Here is a 19,938-nt window from a genome sequence, read left to right on the forward strand (position 1 = left end):
CACTGAACTCACTTGATCCGGCAGGTCCCCCTCTGAGCATAACCCTGGAAAACTGAAAGTAGGAACACAGAGATTTGCTCAGAGGTGTTCACAGCTGCGTCATTCATGGTAGCCAAGGGTGGAAACAGCCCACGTGTCCACGGACCAGTGAAGGGTAAACAAGATGTGCTGTATCCACTCACCAGAATACTATTCAGCCTTAAAAAGGAAGGAAATGATGACACAGGCTACGACGTGGATGAATCTGGAGGACATCACACTGCGTGAAATATGCCAGGTACCAAAGGACAAATCCTGTAGGATTCCACTCATATAAGTGTGATGGTTAATTGTATGTGTCCCTTTGACTGGGGCAAGGAGTACCCAATATTTGGTCAAACATTATTCTGCATGTTACTGTGAGGGTTTTGTGTGTGTGTGTGTCTGAGATTAACATTTAAATCAGTAGACCGAGTGATGCAGATTTCCCTCCCTGATGTGGACGGGCCTCATCCAATCAGTTGATGACCTGAAAAGAACAAAAGGCCGATCCCCCCCCCCACGCCCAATAAGAGAGAATTCTTCCTGCCTGAGGGCCTTCAAACTGAGACATTGATCTTTTTCTACCTTCAGACTCCAAATAAAGCCTTGGTTCCCTTGCATGTCGTGTCTGTGGATTCATCCTGCTAACCTTGGGACTTGTCAGCCTCCATAATCGCATGAGTCAATTCCTTGTAATAAATCTCTCTAAAATACACACACACACACCCTACTGGTTCTGTTTGTCTGGAGAACCCTGACTAATACAATGAGGGCCCTAGAGGAGTCAAATCCGTAGAGACGGAAAGTAGCTGGCGGGGGCCTGGGGCTGGGGGAGGGGAGAAGGAGTGCATGTCTAGTGGGAACGGCCGTTCAGTTTGGGACAAGGCAGGAGTTCTGTGGGTGTTGTTGGTGATCGTGGCACAACAATGGAATGTGCTTTATGCCACTGAGCTGTGCACTTAGACATAAGGTTAGGATGGCAAATTTTAGGTCATGTATATTTTACGACAAACATTGAACTGAACACCTCAGCTCTGTGCAGAGAGGGATGGCACCCAGAGCCACAGCCACACACCAGGGACCCGGAAGTCACTGCCACCGCAGCCACAGCGCCGGTTGACCCGACTGAAGCCGGCAGCCGAGATAAGAGAGCCTCCGTGGCCTTCCCCGCCAGCAGTAGCCGTGACACGGCCTGGCCTCCCGAAGCTTGAACAAGATTTGCGAGCTGTCTCGCAACACAGTCTTTCAGTGTGGTTATAAACATGGGGTTTGGGTTTCCCTGGTGACACAGTGGTTAAGAATCCACCTGCCAATGCAGGGGACACGGGTTCGAGCCCTGGTCTGGGAGGATCCCATGTGCCACAGAGCAAATAAGCCCATGCGCCAGAGCTACTGAGCCTACGCTCTAGAGCCCGTGCTCTGCAACAAGAGAAGCCACTGCGATGAGAAGCCCACGCACTGCAACGAAGAGTAGCCCCCGCTCGCTGCAACTAGAGAAAAGCCTGCGTGCAGCAACGAAGACCCAATGCAACAAAAAATATATAAATAAATAAATAAATTAAAAAAAACAAACAAAACATGGGGTTTGCTCGAGTCCACCTTTTTCTCAAATGCCTGCCTCCTGGAGCCCTCTGTGCCCCGTCCGCTCTCCACTGGCCACTCCTTAAGCCTGTGGCTCAGCTGTGATCCTGGTACCTCATCATCACAGGAATGCCCCTGTGGGTCCCAGAGATTCCAGAGCCAGTCTGCCCCTACAACGGTGTGCGAATCTCCTCTCCAGCGGCAGAGCCAGGAGGCCAGGAGACCAGCTCCCTCACCAAGCGTTCAGCCCGCAGGGCACCGGGCACCTCGGGGGAGCCCAGAAAGACACAAGCATCCAGGTGCCCATCCAGCTTCCTGCCCCTCCTGGTCCTACTGTGCCCCGAGGCCAGGCCAGGCACATACCCAGCGGGATTCACCGCCCTGAGCGCTGCCACAGAGCGAGCGGACTGAAGGATGCGAGGAGCTCTGAGGGGCCAGCGCCGAGGGCCGCGGGGCGCGAGCCGGCGGCCCTGGGACCGGCCCCGACCCCCACCTCCCACGCTGCGGTCCGGCCCCGCTGGCCCCTTGCAGGCGGTGGGACCCTAGAGGGTCAGAGACACCTAGAGAGGGTCGGGGTCTGGTACCGGCTCGAGGGTGAAGCCTCTGGGTCGAAGCCTGGGGGCCGGAAGGTTCTCGCGCACGGAAGGAACGGCTTCATCACAGCTTGGTCTACTGACCCCTGTGCACCTGAAGCCCCTTCGGGAGGAAACTATGCGCGGGCCGCCCTGGACATCTACCCACGTGGTCAGGGGAGTGTGCCCGCCCAAACGGTCCCCTCAGGGCCCCGCCGCCCAAAGCCCCGCCCAGGGTTTCCCCGGCGACTGGGGCCGGGCCACGCGGTGAACACTGCCGCCCGGTGGCCAGTGGGTGAACTGAACGGGGCTGGTGCCCCGCTCGACTCCAAGCCAGACTGCTGCCCGGAGGGAGGGGCGGTGGAACTGGTGGGGCTGAGGACCCTCGGCCGGCCGCGGGGCTCCTCCGTCCTGAGAGGCTTCCCCAGGCCTCCCTGCCCCACCCCTTCCTCCGGGCCTGGAGGGGACAGGGATGGGCGACAGATGTGCCGCTGACCTCTCGCCAAGTAGGCCTTGGTTCCCCCCCCCGGACACAGAGATGACCCCTGCCCCCAGGGAGCCCCCCAACCTGGAGGTGGGAGCCAGGTGTCACGGAGAGCAAGGCATCGGGGACCAGGCCTCAGAGGTGACAGACAGCAGGGGCTGGCTGCAGGGCCCCAGTGCACCCCCCTGCTCCTGAAGCAGCCCAGGTGGGTGGGTCAGTGAGGAAAGAGGCCACCAGGGACTTCCTCCGTCCTCTCTGGTCAGCAGCGGCAGGGCCTCCGGCCAGGCTGGGCCAGGGCCGAGTGTGGACGTGCTCTGGACACGACTGCTGGCCCTCCTGTGGCCCCGAGCACGTCCCGTCCTACAGCTCAGCAGGACTGCCTCCAGGGCTGGGTCAGGCACTGTTCACGCTCCAAGCCTGGCCCCCTGTGACGGGGACAACTGAGGCACGGCCAAGCCCAGCGTGACGATGGAGCTGGCAGCCGGATCCTGGCTGGGGCCTCGCCCTCTCGTCCTGTGAGCCACAGACCCCAGCCAGGACCCACGGGAAGGACTGTCACAGCCAGACGCTGTACCAACACTGTCCACGGGGCACGGCCGTCACCCGCTCTCAGGCAAGGACGCGGAGGCCACATCCCACGGCGGACTCCCGACCTGAACCCTGGGCTGGGAGACTGGGCTCCCATGTTTCCCCGAGATGCAGACAGGAACATTTGACCAGCCCCTCCCCACTCGCCTACCCAGCCACCCAGAGGAGAGCCCTTGGGTTATAGGGCCGAAGCATCTGGGGGCCTCTTCCATGTCCTTTCCTGCTCTCTGCAGAAAGGGGGGCCCTGCGGAGGGCCCTGGGTGCCTTCCTGCACCCGGTGTCATCAAGGTAGACTGTGTGACCACAGATGCCCCCGGGGGGAGGGGGCGGTGGGCACCAGGACACCGTTGCCCCCCTCTGTGTCCTGCAATTTGTCAGGGTCTCCCCCAGCCCCAGTGCCCTGTTCCACCCAAGAAAGGGTGGAACACTGACCTCACACCAGCATCCCTGGGGGACGCTCTCAAAGTCTCCACTGCCCGGGCCCTGACCCCACGGTCGGGACGGGCCCACACAGTGGACTTGTAAGGGTTCCCCAGGTACCAGGACTGAGAACCATTCCCCTTCCCTGTACCTCGTTCTGTTCATTTGGGAAATGGGAATAATCAAGCAATGGCAGTGGATGTGGAGGCCATAAACACCTAAGGGCCCTTTCAGATCATGCCTTAGCCCGGGCAGCCGGGGGCATCCAGGAGAGACCCCTCTGCCCACTTTACAGAGGGGAAGGCTGAGGCTCAAGAGAGACCTGTCCGAAGTCTGTAGGGCAGAGCCGGGGACCTGGGGCCACTGTGGCCCAGGCTGGTGTGCCAGGGGGAGGGGCAGAGCAGTCATCACCCCCAACCCTGGGCTTAGTGCTGGGGTAAATAGTCACCCCAACGTTGGGTTTAATATGCTGGGGGGACAGTACTGACAACCCCCAGAGGGCTGGCTGTGTTCCCCAGTGTCCCCACCTGCTCCTGTGTCCTCCCAGGGCTGGGAGGGAACAAAGGTTGGAGCCCTGCTGGGAAAGCTGCCCGGCCAGGTCGCCCCGCACGGGGCCCACCCTGAGGCCAATCCGCTCATGTGGCCAGGGGCTGGAGGTGCCCCCGGCCGCCCCTCCTCATAGCGGGGCAGCCCTCAGGCGGACCTCATGCCACAACCGATGGGCAGAAGGTGAGCACGAAGGGCCGCTGACCTGGCTGGTCTGGGTCCGCCACTCCCACCAGCCCAGTCCTGCGACACCGCGCCTGCAGCCCCGCCCCGCCCACCAGAGGGCGGGGCCTGGGGCGGGGACGGCAGGGGCCGGGTCGTGGGAAGGGACGGGACCCCCACCGCCACGACCGAGCGTTCCCTTGTAGGAAACCCACGGAGCCCCCCCGCACCCGCTGCCTGCGGCCACTCCTGGTGTCTGTGCACCGAGACGCACTTTCTGTACACAGAATAACACGAGTGGCTCCCAAGTGTGCAGCGTGGTTGTGACACGTGTGCTCCCCCGGTCTCCGCACCCCTTCCAGGGCACTCCCAGCGGGCCCTGCAGAGCTCCGGGGCGCCTGCCCCCACCTTCCCTGGTCGCTGCTGCTCTGGGCCTCAGTTTCCTCATCTGACAGATGGGGAGAATTTTAGCTTCCACTTCCCAGCAGCAGGGCGAATGATGCTAATGCCTTACTCAAATTACAGCCCCAAACCCAGGCCAGGTGCCCCCCTCCACCGCTGCCCCTCCCCCCCCCGGCTCCCCTGCCCTGCACAGTGCCTGGCCTGCGGTGTGGCCCAGCAATGGGCAGGAAGGCAGGCGGAGAGGAGTGTTTCCGCCGAGGCCCCGGGCCCAGCGAGTGCAGACCCTGATAAGGGCGCACATGGCCAGCCGCACGTCCGCCTTTTGTCCCCAGCTCCGGTCATTCTTTCCTGCCAGGACAGAAGGACTGAGCGCCTGGCGGTGGCCTTCCTCCCGTCCGCCTCCTCTCTGCCCTGGGCTCCGAGGTCCAGGGTCTGGGGGAGTTTGAGGCCCCAGGTGGCAGGGGCCCCAGGACCAGGCAGGAATCTGGACCGAGCTGACCAGGCTTCCTTCCTGCTGGGTCCTCTCCAGGGCCAGCAGTCTGCTGGCTCAGTTCAGGGCGGTGGGGAAGCGGGGAGCGTTTGGTCAGGGAGGCTCCAGGGCCTCAGGCCCGGCTCAGGCTCCCTCGGGAGCAGACACTGCCCCCTTCCCTGCCTGAGGTCCCAGGGAAGCATGGACCTAGCTCAGCCGGACTCAGAACCCACCTCCTAGGCTGCTCATCTGTCCTAAAACGACCCAGTCCGCGTGAGCCCGACATCAAGCAGAGAGAGGGCTGTCCCCCCTACCCCACTGCCCACGTGCCCACAGGACTCAGCCACACAGTAGCTCTGGTGGGCTGGGCTGAGGTGGGCTCCACTGGCCCCCAAAGGGATCTCTCCCACCCAGTGAACTCCAGGAGCTGCGCTTGGCTGGGAAAGCGTGCCCAGGTCTGAGGGTGGGCGGTGGGCTGTAGGCAGAGCCCAGGAAGGCTGGGCTGGGTGTCTGTTTCTGGAACTCCCAAGAGAGTGGGAGAGAGGGCCTGGGACCCCTGGGGTGCTGCCTCCCCACTGGCTCCCTGGTGCCTCCAAAACATGTCCCCACACCTTGTGGGGTTGGTAGCAGGGCAGACGCTCGGGCTACCTGCTCGGGAAGCACTCTGGGGCATTTCTTTTTCTTTTACAACAGCTCTTGAGGTGTAGTTCACATACCATGCAATTCACCCATTCAAAGGGCACAATTTAGTGAGTTTGGATATATTGCATTATTAATTATTTTACGTTGTGGTAACATATGTCAACATATGACATAAAATTTGCCATTTTGACCGTTTTCAAGTGTACCATTCAGTAGAATTAATCACATCCACATTTGTACAACCACCACTGCTATCTCTTCCCAGAACTTTTTCATTTTCCCAAACTGAAATTCTACATCCGTTCAACAGTAACTCCCCGTTCCCCGCCCCCATCAGTCTGGTTTCTGTCTGTCTGGATTTGTCCACGCGGGACATTTCCTACACATGAAATCATACGACATTTGCCTTTTTGAGCCTGGCCTCCTTCACTCAGCTTCACGTTTCCAAGGCTCATCCATGTTGTAGCATGTGTCAGTGATTCATTCCTTTTTATGGCTGGATAATAAGCTTCATTCCGCTGCCTGGCTGGACCACGTGTGTCCTTCATCCACCATTCATCGGTGGATGGACATTCGGGCTGTTCCCCTCTTTTGGTTTTTGTGAGTAATAATAGTCATGGGCTGTGCTGTCCCCGCTTTCAGGTCCTTTGTGTCCACACCTAGGAGCGGAATGGCTGGAGGTAGTTCTATGTTTACTTTTTGAGAAACGACGGGCCCTTCATTTAAAATGTATTTGCGGGGCTTCCTTGGTGGCACAGTGGTTAAGAATCCGCCCGCCGATGCAGGGGACACAGGTTCGAGCCCTGGTCCGGGAAGATCCCACATGCCGCGGAGCAACTAAGCCTGTGCGTCACAACTACTGAGCCCGCGAGCCACAACTACTGAAGCCCGTGCGCCTAGAGCCTGTGCTCCACAACAAGGGAAGCCACCGCAATGAGAAGCCCGCACACCGCAACGAAGAGTAGCCCCCGCTCGCCACAACTAGAGAAAGCCCATGCGCAGCAACAAAAACCCAACGCAGCCAAAAATAAATAAAAATAAAATAGATTTTAAAAAGTAAATAAATAAAATAAAATGTATTTGCTATGAACTGTGGTCCACCCACACCGAGGGGTCCCGCTCAGCCACGGGCAGGAACATCACGGACCCAATCACAGCCAAGACCGCCTCTGAGGCCCGGAGCTGAGCGCAGGGCACTGCTGTGTGGTTCCAGGATGGCAGGGGCCAGCGGAGGGCATAGTCACCACAGGGGGTGTGGGTGCGTTGGGGGATGGGTGGCCCCTCGGTCGATTGTGGTGGGGATTACAGGGAGATTACCTCTACCAAAATCATGAAACCAGCCACGTAGAATGCGTGCATCTCAGAGGGTGCTTAGGGCAGTGAGGCTGCCCACATGAGCCCATATGGTGGACACGCATCTTTACACCCCTGTCCAAACCCAGGGAACGCACCACACCAAGCGTGACACCAGGCTGCACGGTGGACTCTGTGCGTGGTCTGTGTGGCTTCACCCCTGCAACAAGCGCACGGCTGGGAGGCACGTGGACGGCAGGGGTGGCTGCATGTTGGGGCGGGGGTCTGCGAGAACTCTCCCTACCTTCCTCTCAATATTGCCATGAACCCAAAGCTGTGCTAAAAATAGTCTAGCTTTCATCCTGGCGCCCTCCGCCCGTAAGTGGCGGGCGGGGTGTTGCAGGAACACAGGGGCCCCCAGGACCCCAGGCGATGTGATGGAGAATTGGCGGTTTCTCTTTTATGCTTTTGGGCATCAAATCCAACTGGCTCTTTCAAAACGAGCACTTATTACTTCATGGGGTGACCAACACACACAAAAAACTTGATTTTCATTTTGGAATCGTAAAATACAATATAAGTAAGCAATCTTGGACCCAGAGGGCCCTTCCTGTCCTGCCCCAGACACAGGCCCCTGGTGTCCTTGCCCCTGGAGGACTCACGTCCTATCTGGCTCCGGGGTTGGCTCCGGGGGAAGCGGGGGCACTCCTCCCCTAGCCCGTGTCCCTCTGTCCCTCCACAGCACAGCCCACAAGCTCCAGGGAGCCAGCCCAGTGAGGGGATGCGGCTCTTTCCCTTCTGAACCTGTTCCTTCAAATGGTGGGGGAGCCGAATGGGGTGCCTCTTGAGTCAGACCCAGTGAAACAGTCATGCTCGTCCAGGATCGCATTCCTGAGCCCCATTAACGCAGCGGAGCCCGGAGCTGGGACTCGGTGGCGGTGGAGGTGGTCATCAGTCTCGGAAGCCTGGGGCGGCCGGGGGGGCCCGGGTATGACAGCCACCTGTGCCCGCCTCCTGAGCCCTCCACCAGCCTGGGGCTCCGTGGGCAGCTGTCCACGGCCGGCCCCGAGACGACGGGCCCTCGGGGCTCCCAGTTCCACCTAGGGATGCTCGACAGCTGGCCTCCTCTGGGCCAGGATGGCAGCCCGCGGCAGCACCAATACCCTAGATGTGGGGGTGATTCCCACACCTGGGTGCCTGCCGGGCCTGGGGAGGGGCCTGACCCGCATCCCCTCCCTCCCCAGGAAAGGACGCGGGGCCCCCTTCACAGGTCACACTCTGGCGCGAGTGGGGAATGCAGAACCATTCCCCAGAGCAGGGTGTTGGTGGAGAGCTCACAGGGAGTCAGGAGACTCCAAGCCCCGCTCACCTGGGACGTCTGGAATCCTAGACACAGGGCGGGGGAGGGCGGGACAGGAAGGGGCTTTGAGAAAGCGCTGGGTGGCCCGGATTCTAATCCTGGCTCTGCCACATGCCATGTGGCCTGGAGGGGCAGTCGGTCTCTCTGAGCCTTAGTTCACTCCTGGTGCAGTGGCGGCCGAGGAGAAAACCCAAGATTTAGCCAAGGGGTCCTGAGTAATCATTGCCACAGAGGACACTGGGGCCCAGAGAAGATGGGGCTCGCCCAGAATCGCCCTGGACCCCAGGGGTCCTGAACACACAGCCCATATCAGACCCCAGACTGCTGCTCTCCCCAAGCTGCTGGGGGCCCAGCCTTCCTTATCCTGGTCCCACATCCCTAGATTGGGGGCCAGGGAGGCGAGGACGGGGTCGGGCTGGGCCTGTAGGTGCTTCCCAGGTATCAGGGTGAGTGCCGGGGAGCCCCTGCAACTCCCAGGGGCTCCAGTGGCTGAGTCCAGCACATCCAGGGGAGGGACAGGCTCCTGAGGGGTCCAATGTGACCCCTGGCTCACAGTCTGCAAGGAGGGGATGGTTCACGGGCCACGTGACGTCCCGTGAGCCTCAAGGGGCCTTGGTTCAGCTCTGAGCCCGGCCTAGAAAAGGCCACAAACTCTGGGTCCCACATGTGCATTTCCTATTCCATCCGGGGGTCCTGGCAGGATCAGAGAGCAGCCCCTCCAGCTCTCCTGGGGTTAGCAGGGAGAGTGTGACCAGACAGCACCAGCTTGGGCAGCTCCTCAGATGATAAAGCACAGAGTGACCTCTCGGCCCAGAAATCCCACTTCCAGATACGTTCCCAAGAAAAGGGTATACAGGCGTCCACACAAGAACTTGCACATGTGTGTTCAGAGCAGCCTGGATGCACGTCAGCTGAGGAATGGACAACACACGTCCATCCGCACAGTGGAACGTCATTCGGCCGCAAAGAGGGACGAAGCCCTGACTCACGTTACAATATGCGTGAATCTCAAAACCATGATGCTGGCGTGGGGCGGGGGATGAACTGGGAGATTGGGATTGACGTGTATGCACTAATACGTATAAACAGGTAACTAATAAGAACCTGCTGTAGAAAAAGAAAGAAGTAAAACGTTAAAAAAACCAAAGAAACGTGATGCCGAGTGAAAGAAGTCACACACACAGGCCCCCACATCGTAGGACTCCTGCTGTAGGAAACGTCCAGAACAGGCAAGTGTACAGAGACAGAAAGTAGATGGGTGGTTGCCTAGGGCTGGGAGGTGCGGGCCATGGGGACTATGGGGAAGAGGCAGCATACGGACGCAGGTTTCTTTCAGGTGACGGAAATGTTCTAAAACTGATCACGGTGATGGCTACTCAAGTGACGGTACTAAAAGCCGTGGAACTGTACCTTTGAGCTGGTGGCTTGTGGGGTACGTCAATTACACCTCAATAGAGCTGTTATATTAGAAAAAGAAACCACTGGCTGGCCCTGGGTTCCCACCGAGCGCCGGCCCGGCCCGGAGCTCTGGCTAAGGTCACACAGCTCTCAGGACAGAGCCTGCTTGTTTGGAGCAGAGTCGCCTGCCGTGGGCAGGGGGACTGAGCAGGTGGGGGCGGGGGAGCCTTTCTCCTCCTCTCCTGGGCCTGGTGGGGGGTCTCTGTCCCTGCACACGTGGGCCTCTCTGGAGACCCGTAGCCCCAACGGGATGGCCACGGCGCTCCAGCCCCACACCCCACAGCCCCTGGGCCAGGCTCTGCTCTTCTCTGGGCCTCAGTTTACCCAGGTGGTCCCTAAGACCCCAGGAGCCCTGCACCCAGGGACGGAGGAGGGCCTTGCACCCCCTCGCCCAGCCACGGGGCACTGGAGCTTTTCACCGGGAAAAGAACCCAGACTAAATTTACGCCCAGGCCCGTGCACAGCGGGGAGAGGTCAGGAGGCCCCCACCCCGGCCCCTTGACGCAGTTCCCCTTCCCCTCTGGAGGGGGTTTCTATTGTTCTCGAAGCCTGGCTCCCAATCTCCCGCACACTCACTTCCTGTTTCCTGGCTGAGAGGAAACAGAGATTTCTGGCCGGGTAGCCACCCCCACCACCACCACCCCCGCCTGTCTCTTTACATTTTTCAAGATATTAAACTGTAATGACCACAGGCGGCTTGGGAGCTCAGCAGCACGGACCGTGAGGCCAGGGGGACCTCAGGGCCACCCATGGGGAGCTCTGCACCGGGGGGCATGGGCCCCTTTGAGAACCTGGTGGAAGCTGTGAGCCCCTCCGCCCCCTCCCCAAAAAAGTGCTTGGGCACCAGCTGTCCACCGTGATAGTGTTTAGAGACCCCCAGGTTCCCCACAGGGCTCCCCGTCTGATCTGACAAGTGGGGAAACTGAGGCAGGGCAGCTTCCAGCCTCTAACCTCCCTGACCTGTCTGGAGGCCACGGCCGCCCCACGGAGAGGCAGACTCTCCTGGCCACACGGTCTCCCTGTGGAGGGGACCCCCCGCTGCTCCCAGCAGCCCCCCTGGCCCCCCAAACGGCTGGGATGATGGGCGGTCTGGACGCGGTGCCCGAGACCTGCCTGGGGGTGGGGGCCACCGTGCCCACCGCCCTGCAGACTGCTGGAGGTTGGAGGTCAGACTGCCCGCGATGGTCTTCGTGACCCTGAGAGGTCAGCCGTCCTCCACAGACAGGGTCAGATGGCAGAGTGAACCCCTCAGGGTGGGCCTGAGAGCCTGCGGGAGCCACACACACGCAGCCCAGCAGCAGCGAAGCTTCAGCCACCCCGCTTGCTCTTTTCTTCCCCGAAGGCCTCGGAGGGCCTGGCTCCCGGCTCTCCCTGAGTGGGCAGGGCGGGGAGGGGACAGGATGGCCCAAGATGGGGGTGCTGAACCGTGGTCCACCTCCATTAGCCTGCTCCCCCCTCCACATACACACGTCGGTTCTCTGGAACTTCCCTTTCCCTCCCGGGAGATAAAGTGTTTTTTCCCCTCCGTGTTAATGGCCGCCCCATCCATCGGGCTTGGCAAATTGCAGCCTGACCGTGAGTGGGGCTTCCGTCCAGGGAGCCAGGCAGGGAGTGCAAGCCTCCCTCCCTCACCCCCCACGACAGGGGGAGCTCTGAGGGGCTGGGGGCAGCGTGGGTTGCAGGGAGTGCAAGCCTCCCTCCCTCACCCCCCACGACAGGGGGAGCTCTGAGGGGCTGGGGGCAGCGTGGGTTCCAGGCAGAGCCGGGCACGGGGACAAGCCCGGGCCATGGGGCTGAGGACCCGAGGATTAGGGCCCGGCCACAGCCCCGGGAAGGAGGGTGTCAGGCTCTGTCCTGGGCTCTCCCTGCTCAGCAAGGCTCCTGCAGGGGTCAGCCCGGACCACCACTGCCCACCTGCCAGCTTCCAGGCGGGACCCGGTGCCCAGCTCCTGGCCATAGTCAGCACCTTGACCTTGACCTTGACCCCGACCTGGCCAACAGCTCTAGAAACAAACATTTCATGGAGGCTCCTGGGAGCCGGGGATGCACTGCACACCCACAGCAGAAATTACGCCAGGGGACCCCCCAAGCTTACTCCCCAGGGGTGGTCTCTCCTCTCTCCACTGCCCAGACCACTGGTGCCCTGGGATGTTCACTGTGCCTGCATTTTACAGACCGCTCAGCGAAGCAGAGGCTCGGAGCTCGGCCCCCTCAGAGCTGCCCTGCTCCCCAAGTGCCCCCTGCCCAGCTCTCACCCCCACCCTGGTATCTCCCCCATAAAATGAATCTTTCCCCAGGGAGGAAATCTGTTGTTCAAAAAAGAAGATTTTCTCCATCTCCCTGTATTAAAGAAATAACAACACAGCAATACTCCTGCAAAATCATCAGAGTGGGGGCTTCCCTGGTGGCACAGTGGTTGAGAGTCCGCCTGCCGATGCAGGGGACGCGAGTTCGTGCCCCGGTCCGGGAAGATCCCACACGCCACGGAGCGGCTGGGCCCGTGAGCCATGGCCGCTGAGCCTGCGCGTCCGGAGCCTGTGCTCCGCAACAGGAGAGGCCACAACAGTGAGAGGCCCACATACCGCAAAAAAAAAAAAAAAGAAACTCATCAGAGTGGCTAAAATGAAAGAGCGGAGAGCAGTAAGTGCTGACGAGGCTGCTGGGCGTCCAGTGCACTCCCGCACTGTGGGTGTGGGAGACCCGGAGAAATGTTGGGCAGTGGTTGGTTTCATGCCTCTCCTGGAAGCAGCGACTCTCCCAGGAAGTGTGGTGACCAGGATGGGTCAGTGGCAGAGCCCATGGAGACCCTCTGGGAACCGAGGCCGGGGGGCGGTGAAGGACATGTTCTGGGCCTCCATCTGAGCAGCAGAAATGTTGTGACGGCTGCGTGGGTGGTCCCCAGGGAGGGAGGATGGGGAACAGCATGGAGAAGGGGCCAAGGGTCCCCTGAGGGCCTCCTGCTGCCCAGGCACCCCTGGGCTCCACGACCAGAGCTTCCAATTCCCGCCAGCCGACCTCAGATGACCATCTTCCCTTGTGAGCCCCAGCTGCATCAGCTCGAGGGTAAGACGTGCGCCTGCCACAAGCCGCACGGCCATGGGCACTTCTAACAGAGGTGAAAGGCGGGAGTCAGGGGTGTTGGGGGGGAGATGAAGACCCCCAGCTGCTGGACAGACCCCATTCTCCCTGTGGGACCTCTGGCTCCCTTTGGGACCTGGCCCAGCACTGGAGACAGCTCACTGGCCCCAGGGGAAGGCGAGCTGCCTTCCAGCCCCACTGGGGACGGGTCACTGGACCGAGCGCACGCGTCCCTTGATGAAGGGTCAGCCGCATCTGGCGTGAATCTGGCTGACAGAGCCATCCTGTCCCCGAGGCCAGCGGGCCACTCCGGGGGATAAACAGGAAGCCCCATCTCTCCCCTGCTCTGTCCGCTGCGCCTTCCCTCCTGCAGCCCGGCTCACACGCCGCACCCGGCACCCCTCAGGCCGCCTCAGATGCCCACGCTGGCCTCTGCTGGGGGCTTGGTCCATCCACTCCTGAGCCTGTGGAGGCCAAAAGCCCGGCGGTGAGGGCTCCCAGGAAGGTCCCAGGAGGACCAGGAGACCCTGGCCGCCCCCGCCATGCCCCCGGCCTGACCAGCACGCTCTGGGAAGGTAAGGCAGCACGACTCACCTTCAGTCAACCTCAGCACGCCTGTAGGCAGGCTGGGAGGCAGCTCCATCTCACCTACTGACTGTGGGGCAGATGGGGAAACCGAGGCCCGCTGTGGCCAGAGGCTCCAGCCGTGCGAGCCAAAGCTGGGACCAGAACACCAGCTTCCCGACCCCACTGGGGCCCTGCCTTGGACGCCACACCCAAGGCCAGCGAGGCTCCGGGTTCGGGTCTCTGAGCCACCCAGGTGTGGACGGCCTGGAGGTCGCTGATCAATCCCACCAGGTGGCCACCTCCACGCTGGGCCTGTGGGGTGGGGGTAGCTGGCCAGAGGGGGGTCTGCCCTGCCCTCAGGGGAGGCACCAACTCCTTCCCAAACTAGCTCCTGCTGTGGTGGTGTGCTGGATGATCTCGAACAGACGCCAGGGTCGGGCGGGTTGGGGGCGGCAGGGGGGCCTCGTTGAGGATGAGGGTAGTCCTGGCCCACCCCAGGTAGACTCCCCCTCCAGCCTGGACCACAGAGTGAGCTCCACCCACCCCAGCACCTGGGAAGGGGGCCCATGGGGCAGGAAGCACCTGTGACCCCTCTGCCGGCCCCCAAGACCCTCCTGGAGTCTGAGGAGGTGCCAGCCAGCACCAGCCCACCGTCCTGTGCAGACCCTCCCGGTCCTGGACCTGCGGTGGGTTAGAGCAGAACCCTAGCCCATCTCCCGCGTCTGGCTCTGAGGCTCTGGGACCTGAGAGTGGAGGGCACCGTGGGGTTTTAGGTGACAGGCCGGATCAGGCTGGCATGTGGAGGCAAAGCCTCCTTTCCTTGCCCTGGTTCTGGTCTCGGCCCAGGAGGGGCTGTGGGAGGGCAGAGCTTGTCGGGAGCGGGGGAGTCACAGAGCAGTGGGGGTCCCAGAACCAGTGGGCAGCAGCGGCAGAGCCTGGGCAGGGAAGGCTGGGATGTGGAGGACCCGGGATCTGCCTTCCCCATACCTGTAATTCCACCATTCAACCCACCACTCTGTCTCTGTGCTCTGGGTATCCTTCCAGAAAGTTCCCTATCAGGCTCATGCTTTAGAGGGAGGGGTGGCCCATTAACCGTTACACAAAGTTGGCTAATTAGCTACTCCCAACCTCAGCCCGTCCCCTGGCAGGGATAGGTCTGCCCCTGGAGTGGGGGCACAGGAGGAACTGGGGGCTCACTGAGAAAAGAGAGAAAGGGGACAGCTTCTGTCCTGATCCGTCCCTGCTCACCTGAGGTGAGTCTCTTTCCTCCCTGGGCCTCAGTCTCCGCATCCATACACAGAAGGGGCGGGCCCAGCCAACCCTGATGTCTGCTGTTTCTTCCACCCAGGGGCACAGAGCAGATCCCTGGGCCTAGGGTTAGGGTTAGGGTTAGGGTTAGGGATAGGGTTAGGGTTAGGGTACGGGTTAGGGTTAGGGTTAGGGTTAGGGTTAGGGTTAGGGTTAGGGATAGGGTTAGGGTTAGGGTTAGGGTCTTTGTGATGTGGGCAGAGGGTCACCTCCTTGGTGGGAGCAAAGCCCAACTTGGCCCCTACACTCTCGAAAGTACACTCAACAGGACATACTCAGTGTATGGTTTGGGAACGCTAACCCTTCTGGACAGATGTGCCCTCGGGTGGGAGAGCCATGGGGCCGAGAGTGGGCCACGTGGGTTGGAGGGGAAGAGATGGGGGATGAGCGCCCCCAGACCTCCTTGCGCTCAAACCAGCAACACTTGACGGCCCGGAGCCTTGTCAGCCGTCACCGCCACCTCACTCGCTGGCAGCTCTCTTGGCCCCATGGGATAGATGGGGAAACTGAGGCCCGGAGAAGAGAAGGCCCTGGCTGACCCCAGCCTCATGCCTGCAAGAGACCCTCCTATGGGGGCGGGGAAGGGAGCAGTCCCTGCTGGCCACTGAGACCCGCCAGAAGGGTGGGCAGACTTCCCTCCTGCTCTCGGAGGCATTCGGGGGTGTGGGGGGTTGGGGGTGGAATTTCCCAAGCTGCTCCGGCCTCCCTCTTGGCCGGAAAATCCATTTGGGTGGGGCCGGAGGGAGGTAGGGCTGAGCGGAGATGCTCAAGGCCAGAGAGTCGGAGAGGGTCCCACCTGTGGGTGGGCGAGTGCTGACCCCGGAGCAGGGCTCGGACCCGAGGACAATGGGGTTTGGGGGGCGCTGCTCACTCAGAGCCCTCAGCCAGGTGTGTCCTCAGTAGCTGCCCAGTTCCTTTGGGCACCCAGTCAACTAGCATCTCGGCAACAGGTGCTCGGCCTGCGGGCCCCCAGCTCCACCTAAATGAGGAAATTGAGCTGGGGGGCTGGACTACCTGGAGGGTCTGAAGGAGCACCCCCTTTGGCCACCTAGAGGCTCCTGCATCCCTCCCGCAATGCCCCCCTCAGCCTCTGGAAGCCAAGGGAGGAGAGGGGACCTGGGAACGCGCTTTGCCCTCCTCTGAAGAGGGGCCTGGAAGTAGGACTGGGGGCTTTCGCCCATGCTTGCACACGCCCAGGAGTAGGGGGCCCACCGCCCCATTCCTAGAGAAGTCCTGAGTCTCTGAGCTGACGTCTGCCTCTCTCCGTCACCCCCCACCATGGCCACTCTAGGCCCCAGGGACTCACAGAGCGGGCTGTTCTCAGCCCACCCAGCCTCCTGCCCCATCCCCAGCTCTCTTCTGGCCGCTCCCACCCCCGGGCCCTGGCACACACATCCGGGGGTGCAGGTGCACGCCCTGGGGGTCACAGGAAGAACGGCCCCCTCCATGGAGCCGCACTAATGTGGTCCCACCAGCTTGGTGGACCCACGGCCCTGGGAGGGCCCTGTGTGCCAGCCATGTCCTCTGTCACACACTGGGCCCAGCTGGGCCCCAGGGTCACCAGCCAGGCTGCAGCTGGGCCCAAGCGCCGTCTCTGGCTGCTTCAGGATTAGAGTCTGGTCCCCGGGGAGAGATCAGCGGACAGCACACACAGGAAGTCCGGCTGGGAAGGGCCCATCCCAACCCCGATTTACACGGGGACGGAGCATAAAAAGCCGCCCTTCCTCGCTCCGGGAGGAGCCTCCCTGCCCCGAGTCCACCGTCCCCATGGCCAAGACGGAGGCTCCAGCCGACAGGACAGGCAGGCGGCCTCGGGAGTTGCCTCAAGGCGGCCGGCGAGGGGTAGGGCCCAACCCTGGCCTGAGGGGGCAGCAGTGGTGGCCATGGCCGAGCCAGCCCCGGGGCGGCACCAGGTAGGGCAGGGGCGGCCTTGGAGGGCAGGGAGGGGGGAGCGCAGGGCGAGCGCCCCTCTGCGGGCTCTGTGGACCGCGGGCACCTGCGGGCTGAGCTCCGAGGGTCTGCGCTCCGCTAGCTGGGACCACCGCATCATACCCCCATCGGTGCCATCCTCACCTTGGCCAAGGGCACCCACTGGGGGGGGCACAGTCTGGATGCCAGTCTGGCCTGCCCGACACTGACGCTTACGCTGGGCAGCCCAGCAGCTGCTGTGACCCCTGGACGGAGAAGCCAGTGCAATGGCCTCCCTGCGCCTCGCACGCCCTCCCGAGCCCACTCTGATTTCCCAGGGAAGCCCCCAGGGTTGGCAGTAAGGCCACCTCAGCTGGCCCCTCTTCTCTGTGACCTGCGTGTCCCGAGGGCATCATCCCCCAAGGGTGGGAGAGCACCCCAAGGGTGTCGGGGAGGGGCGCCGGTGAGGGGTGGGAACCCCAAAGCCAAATCTAGAGCCAGGAGGAGCCATGCAAGTGGGGGGCACTAGCACAGCCCCAGCAGGAGCCCCCCTCTTCTGCTGCGCTGGCTGGGGGCGGGCAGAGGGACAGCTTGGTGCAGCGCAGTGTGGGCGCTCTCTTGGGTCCCCTTGCAGCCTAGGGGAGCCCCCCACCCAGAGCAGCCCAGGTCCCCGAGCGGCAGGGCCCTTCCTGGCCTCTGACAGTCTTGTTGTCACATCCACCCCAGCAGTCTGTGTGACAAACACCCACTTTCCAGATGAGAAAGCAGGTGCTGACGGTCTGCCCGGCTTAGCAGCGGAGCGAGGACCAGCCACGCAGCTCGCCAGGCCCCTTTCTGCCCAGGCCTGAGGTCAAAGGGTCAAGTGACCAGCTTCAGGGACTGGATGGGGGCAGGGAACAGGGCAGGGCAACTCTCCCTCCAGTCCCCCTGGGCCTGGCCCTTAACTCTCTACTGCCTGGGGCTGCCTGCTTGGGTTGGGGGTCGGGGGAGAGACACCACGCCAGGGACCACCCCCCACTTCACAGTCACAGGCATCCCAGCCCCCGCCACCCCAGCCACCCTCAGGTCATCTTCCAGGGGCTTCCAGGGACCCCTGGTCCAGGAAGGGGCTCCTGTCCAGCCTCCTGTGTCCCCTCCCTTCCTTTACCTCCTGTGCACCAAAGTAGGCCTGATCCGTATGCCCCCCGAGCTGAAGGCCCCCCTCCCCATGAACCTACAGGATGCCCTCCCAGCACCCCGGGCTTTGCAGAGCTTTCCATCCCGGGATTCAGGACCCCCGGGCAACAGGGTGTGGGCAGGCCTGAGAGGCCCGTTCATCTCTGGCCATCAGAGGGGTGGGGGTCTGTAGGCCAAGTGCAGGCCAAGCTCCCACAGCCACATGGAGGCTGGCCCCGTCCCCCTCCCCAGCCCCTGGATGTCACGGTGACCAAGGCTGTGCGCTAACCCACACCGTGTCTCTGATCCGCAGACCCCGGCACAGGAGAGGAAAGGGCAGCCCCCACCGCTCAGAAGAGCAGCTGCCACCAGTGTCCGGGGCATGAGGGAGACTGCTTCTCCAGGTGAGTGCCACAGGTGATGCTCTGGGCAGCAGCCTGGAACCTGGCTGGGCCTGGGCACGGTTTACACGCGCGCGCACACAGACACACACACACACACACACACACACACACACACACGCGGGACTGGGCTGCAGTTCCAGGGCAGAAAGTGCCGAGAGGCGCAGGCACAGGGTGTCACGCGCACTAACGGCTGTGACACGCTGGTGCAGACGTGAGAGCTCCCCAGGGGAGGAGGGGCTGGGGCACCTGGCTCCAGCTGTGCCGGCTGCTGTCTCTGTGGGCACTGCTGGCCACTCCACCACATGGGGCTTCTTTAGCCCATGTTGCAAATGTGGAGAGGGAGCCTGGAGAGGAGAGGAGAGGTGACTGGCCCAGGAGCCCCCAGTGGTGACCATGCACTTGAGGGACTCCTTGGAGGCCTGATGAGAACTCAGGGGTGGTCCCAACTGTCCTGAACAAAGGGGGCACCAGGTGGGAGCCTGGCAGGCCCCCTAACCTGGCACACTGGCTGGGAGGGAGGCTCGGTGTTACACCTAGGACCCGGCGGCGCTCTGCCGAGCCCCGCCCCCACCTGTATGATCTGGGGAAGTACCGGCTATGAGCCTGGGGATCACTGACGTCCACCCCACGTGTGGCTGCAGGAACACACACACACACACACACACACACACACACACACGCGGGACTGGGCTGCAGTTCCAGGGCAGAAAGTGCCGAGAGGCGCAGGCCCAGGGTGTCACGCGCACTAACGGCTGTGACACGCTGGTGCAGACGTGAGAGCTCCCCAGGGGAGGAGGGGCTGGGGCACCTGGCTCCAGCTGTGCCGGCTGCTGTCTCTGTGGGCACTGCTGGCCACTCCACCACATGGGGCTTCTTTAGCCCATGTTGCAAATGTGGAGAGGGAGCCTGGAGAGGAGAGGAGAGGTGACTGGCCCAGGAGCCCCCAGTGGTGACCATGCACTTGAGGGACTCCTTGGAGGCCTGATGAGAACTCAGGGGTGGTCCCAACTGTCCTGAACAAAGGGGGCACCAGGTGGGAGCCTGGCAGGCCCCCTAACCTGGCACACTGGCTGGGAGGGAGGCTCGGTGTTACACCTAGGACCCGGCGGCGCTCTGCCGAGCCCCGCCCCCACCTGTATGATCTGGGGAAGTACCGGCTATGAGCCTGGGGATCACTGACGTCCACCCCACGTGTGGCTGCAGGGCAGCGGTCAGCTTTAGCTAGACCCTGGTGCCTAGGGAGCTGGCCACCCGGGTGCTATGGCCATCCCCGGGAGTCGGTGCTCAGCCTAGGGGAGTCGAGAGCTAGCTACCCGCGGCCAGCGCGGGCTCCCCGTGCGGCCTCCGGGCACCTGGCTGCCGGCTCAGCCCTGCGTCCTCGGGAGCCGGCTGGGAGGGGCAGTAGCGCTCGGAGGCGGGTAGTGCGTCAGGAGACCCGGTTCCAGCTGACTCACTGCTCGGCCCCCGGGGCGCCGTCCGCCGCGGGGCCTCAGTTTCCCAACCTGCGCAATGGGGGCGGG

General features: G+C 62.3%; 1 protein-coding gene across 4 annotated transcripts in view; it reads left to right on the forward strand.

Moving 5' to 3' along the window:
• Positions 1-16,701: 16,701 nt before the first annotated feature.
• The window catches only part of EGFL7 (EGF like domain multiple 7), a 10,110-nt gene continuing 6,873 nt past the window's right edge, over positions 16,702-19,938 (forward strand). For 3 of the 4 annotated variants that reach the window (XR_003005642.1, XR_003005643.1, XM_024762750.1), the window contains exon 1: positions 18,331-18,418. The gene's annotated coding sequence lies outside the window, so the exon portion shown is untranslated. Of the gene's footprint in view, positions 16,794-18,327; positions 18,419-19,938 lie in introns of those variants that run through there. The other variant, XR_003005644.1, reaches the window with a different exon arrangement.

Source organism: Neophocaena asiaeorientalis, unplaced genomic scaffold (genome assembly GCF_003031525.2).
Source record: "Neophocaena asiaeorientalis asiaeorientalis breed wild unplaced genomic scaffold, Neophocaena_asiaeorientalis_V1.1 scaffold78, whole genome shotgun sequence".
In the NCBI taxonomy this organism is placed as follows: domain Eukaryota; kingdom Metazoa; phylum Chordata; class Mammalia; order Artiodactyla; family Phocoenidae; genus Neophocaena; species Neophocaena asiaeorientalis.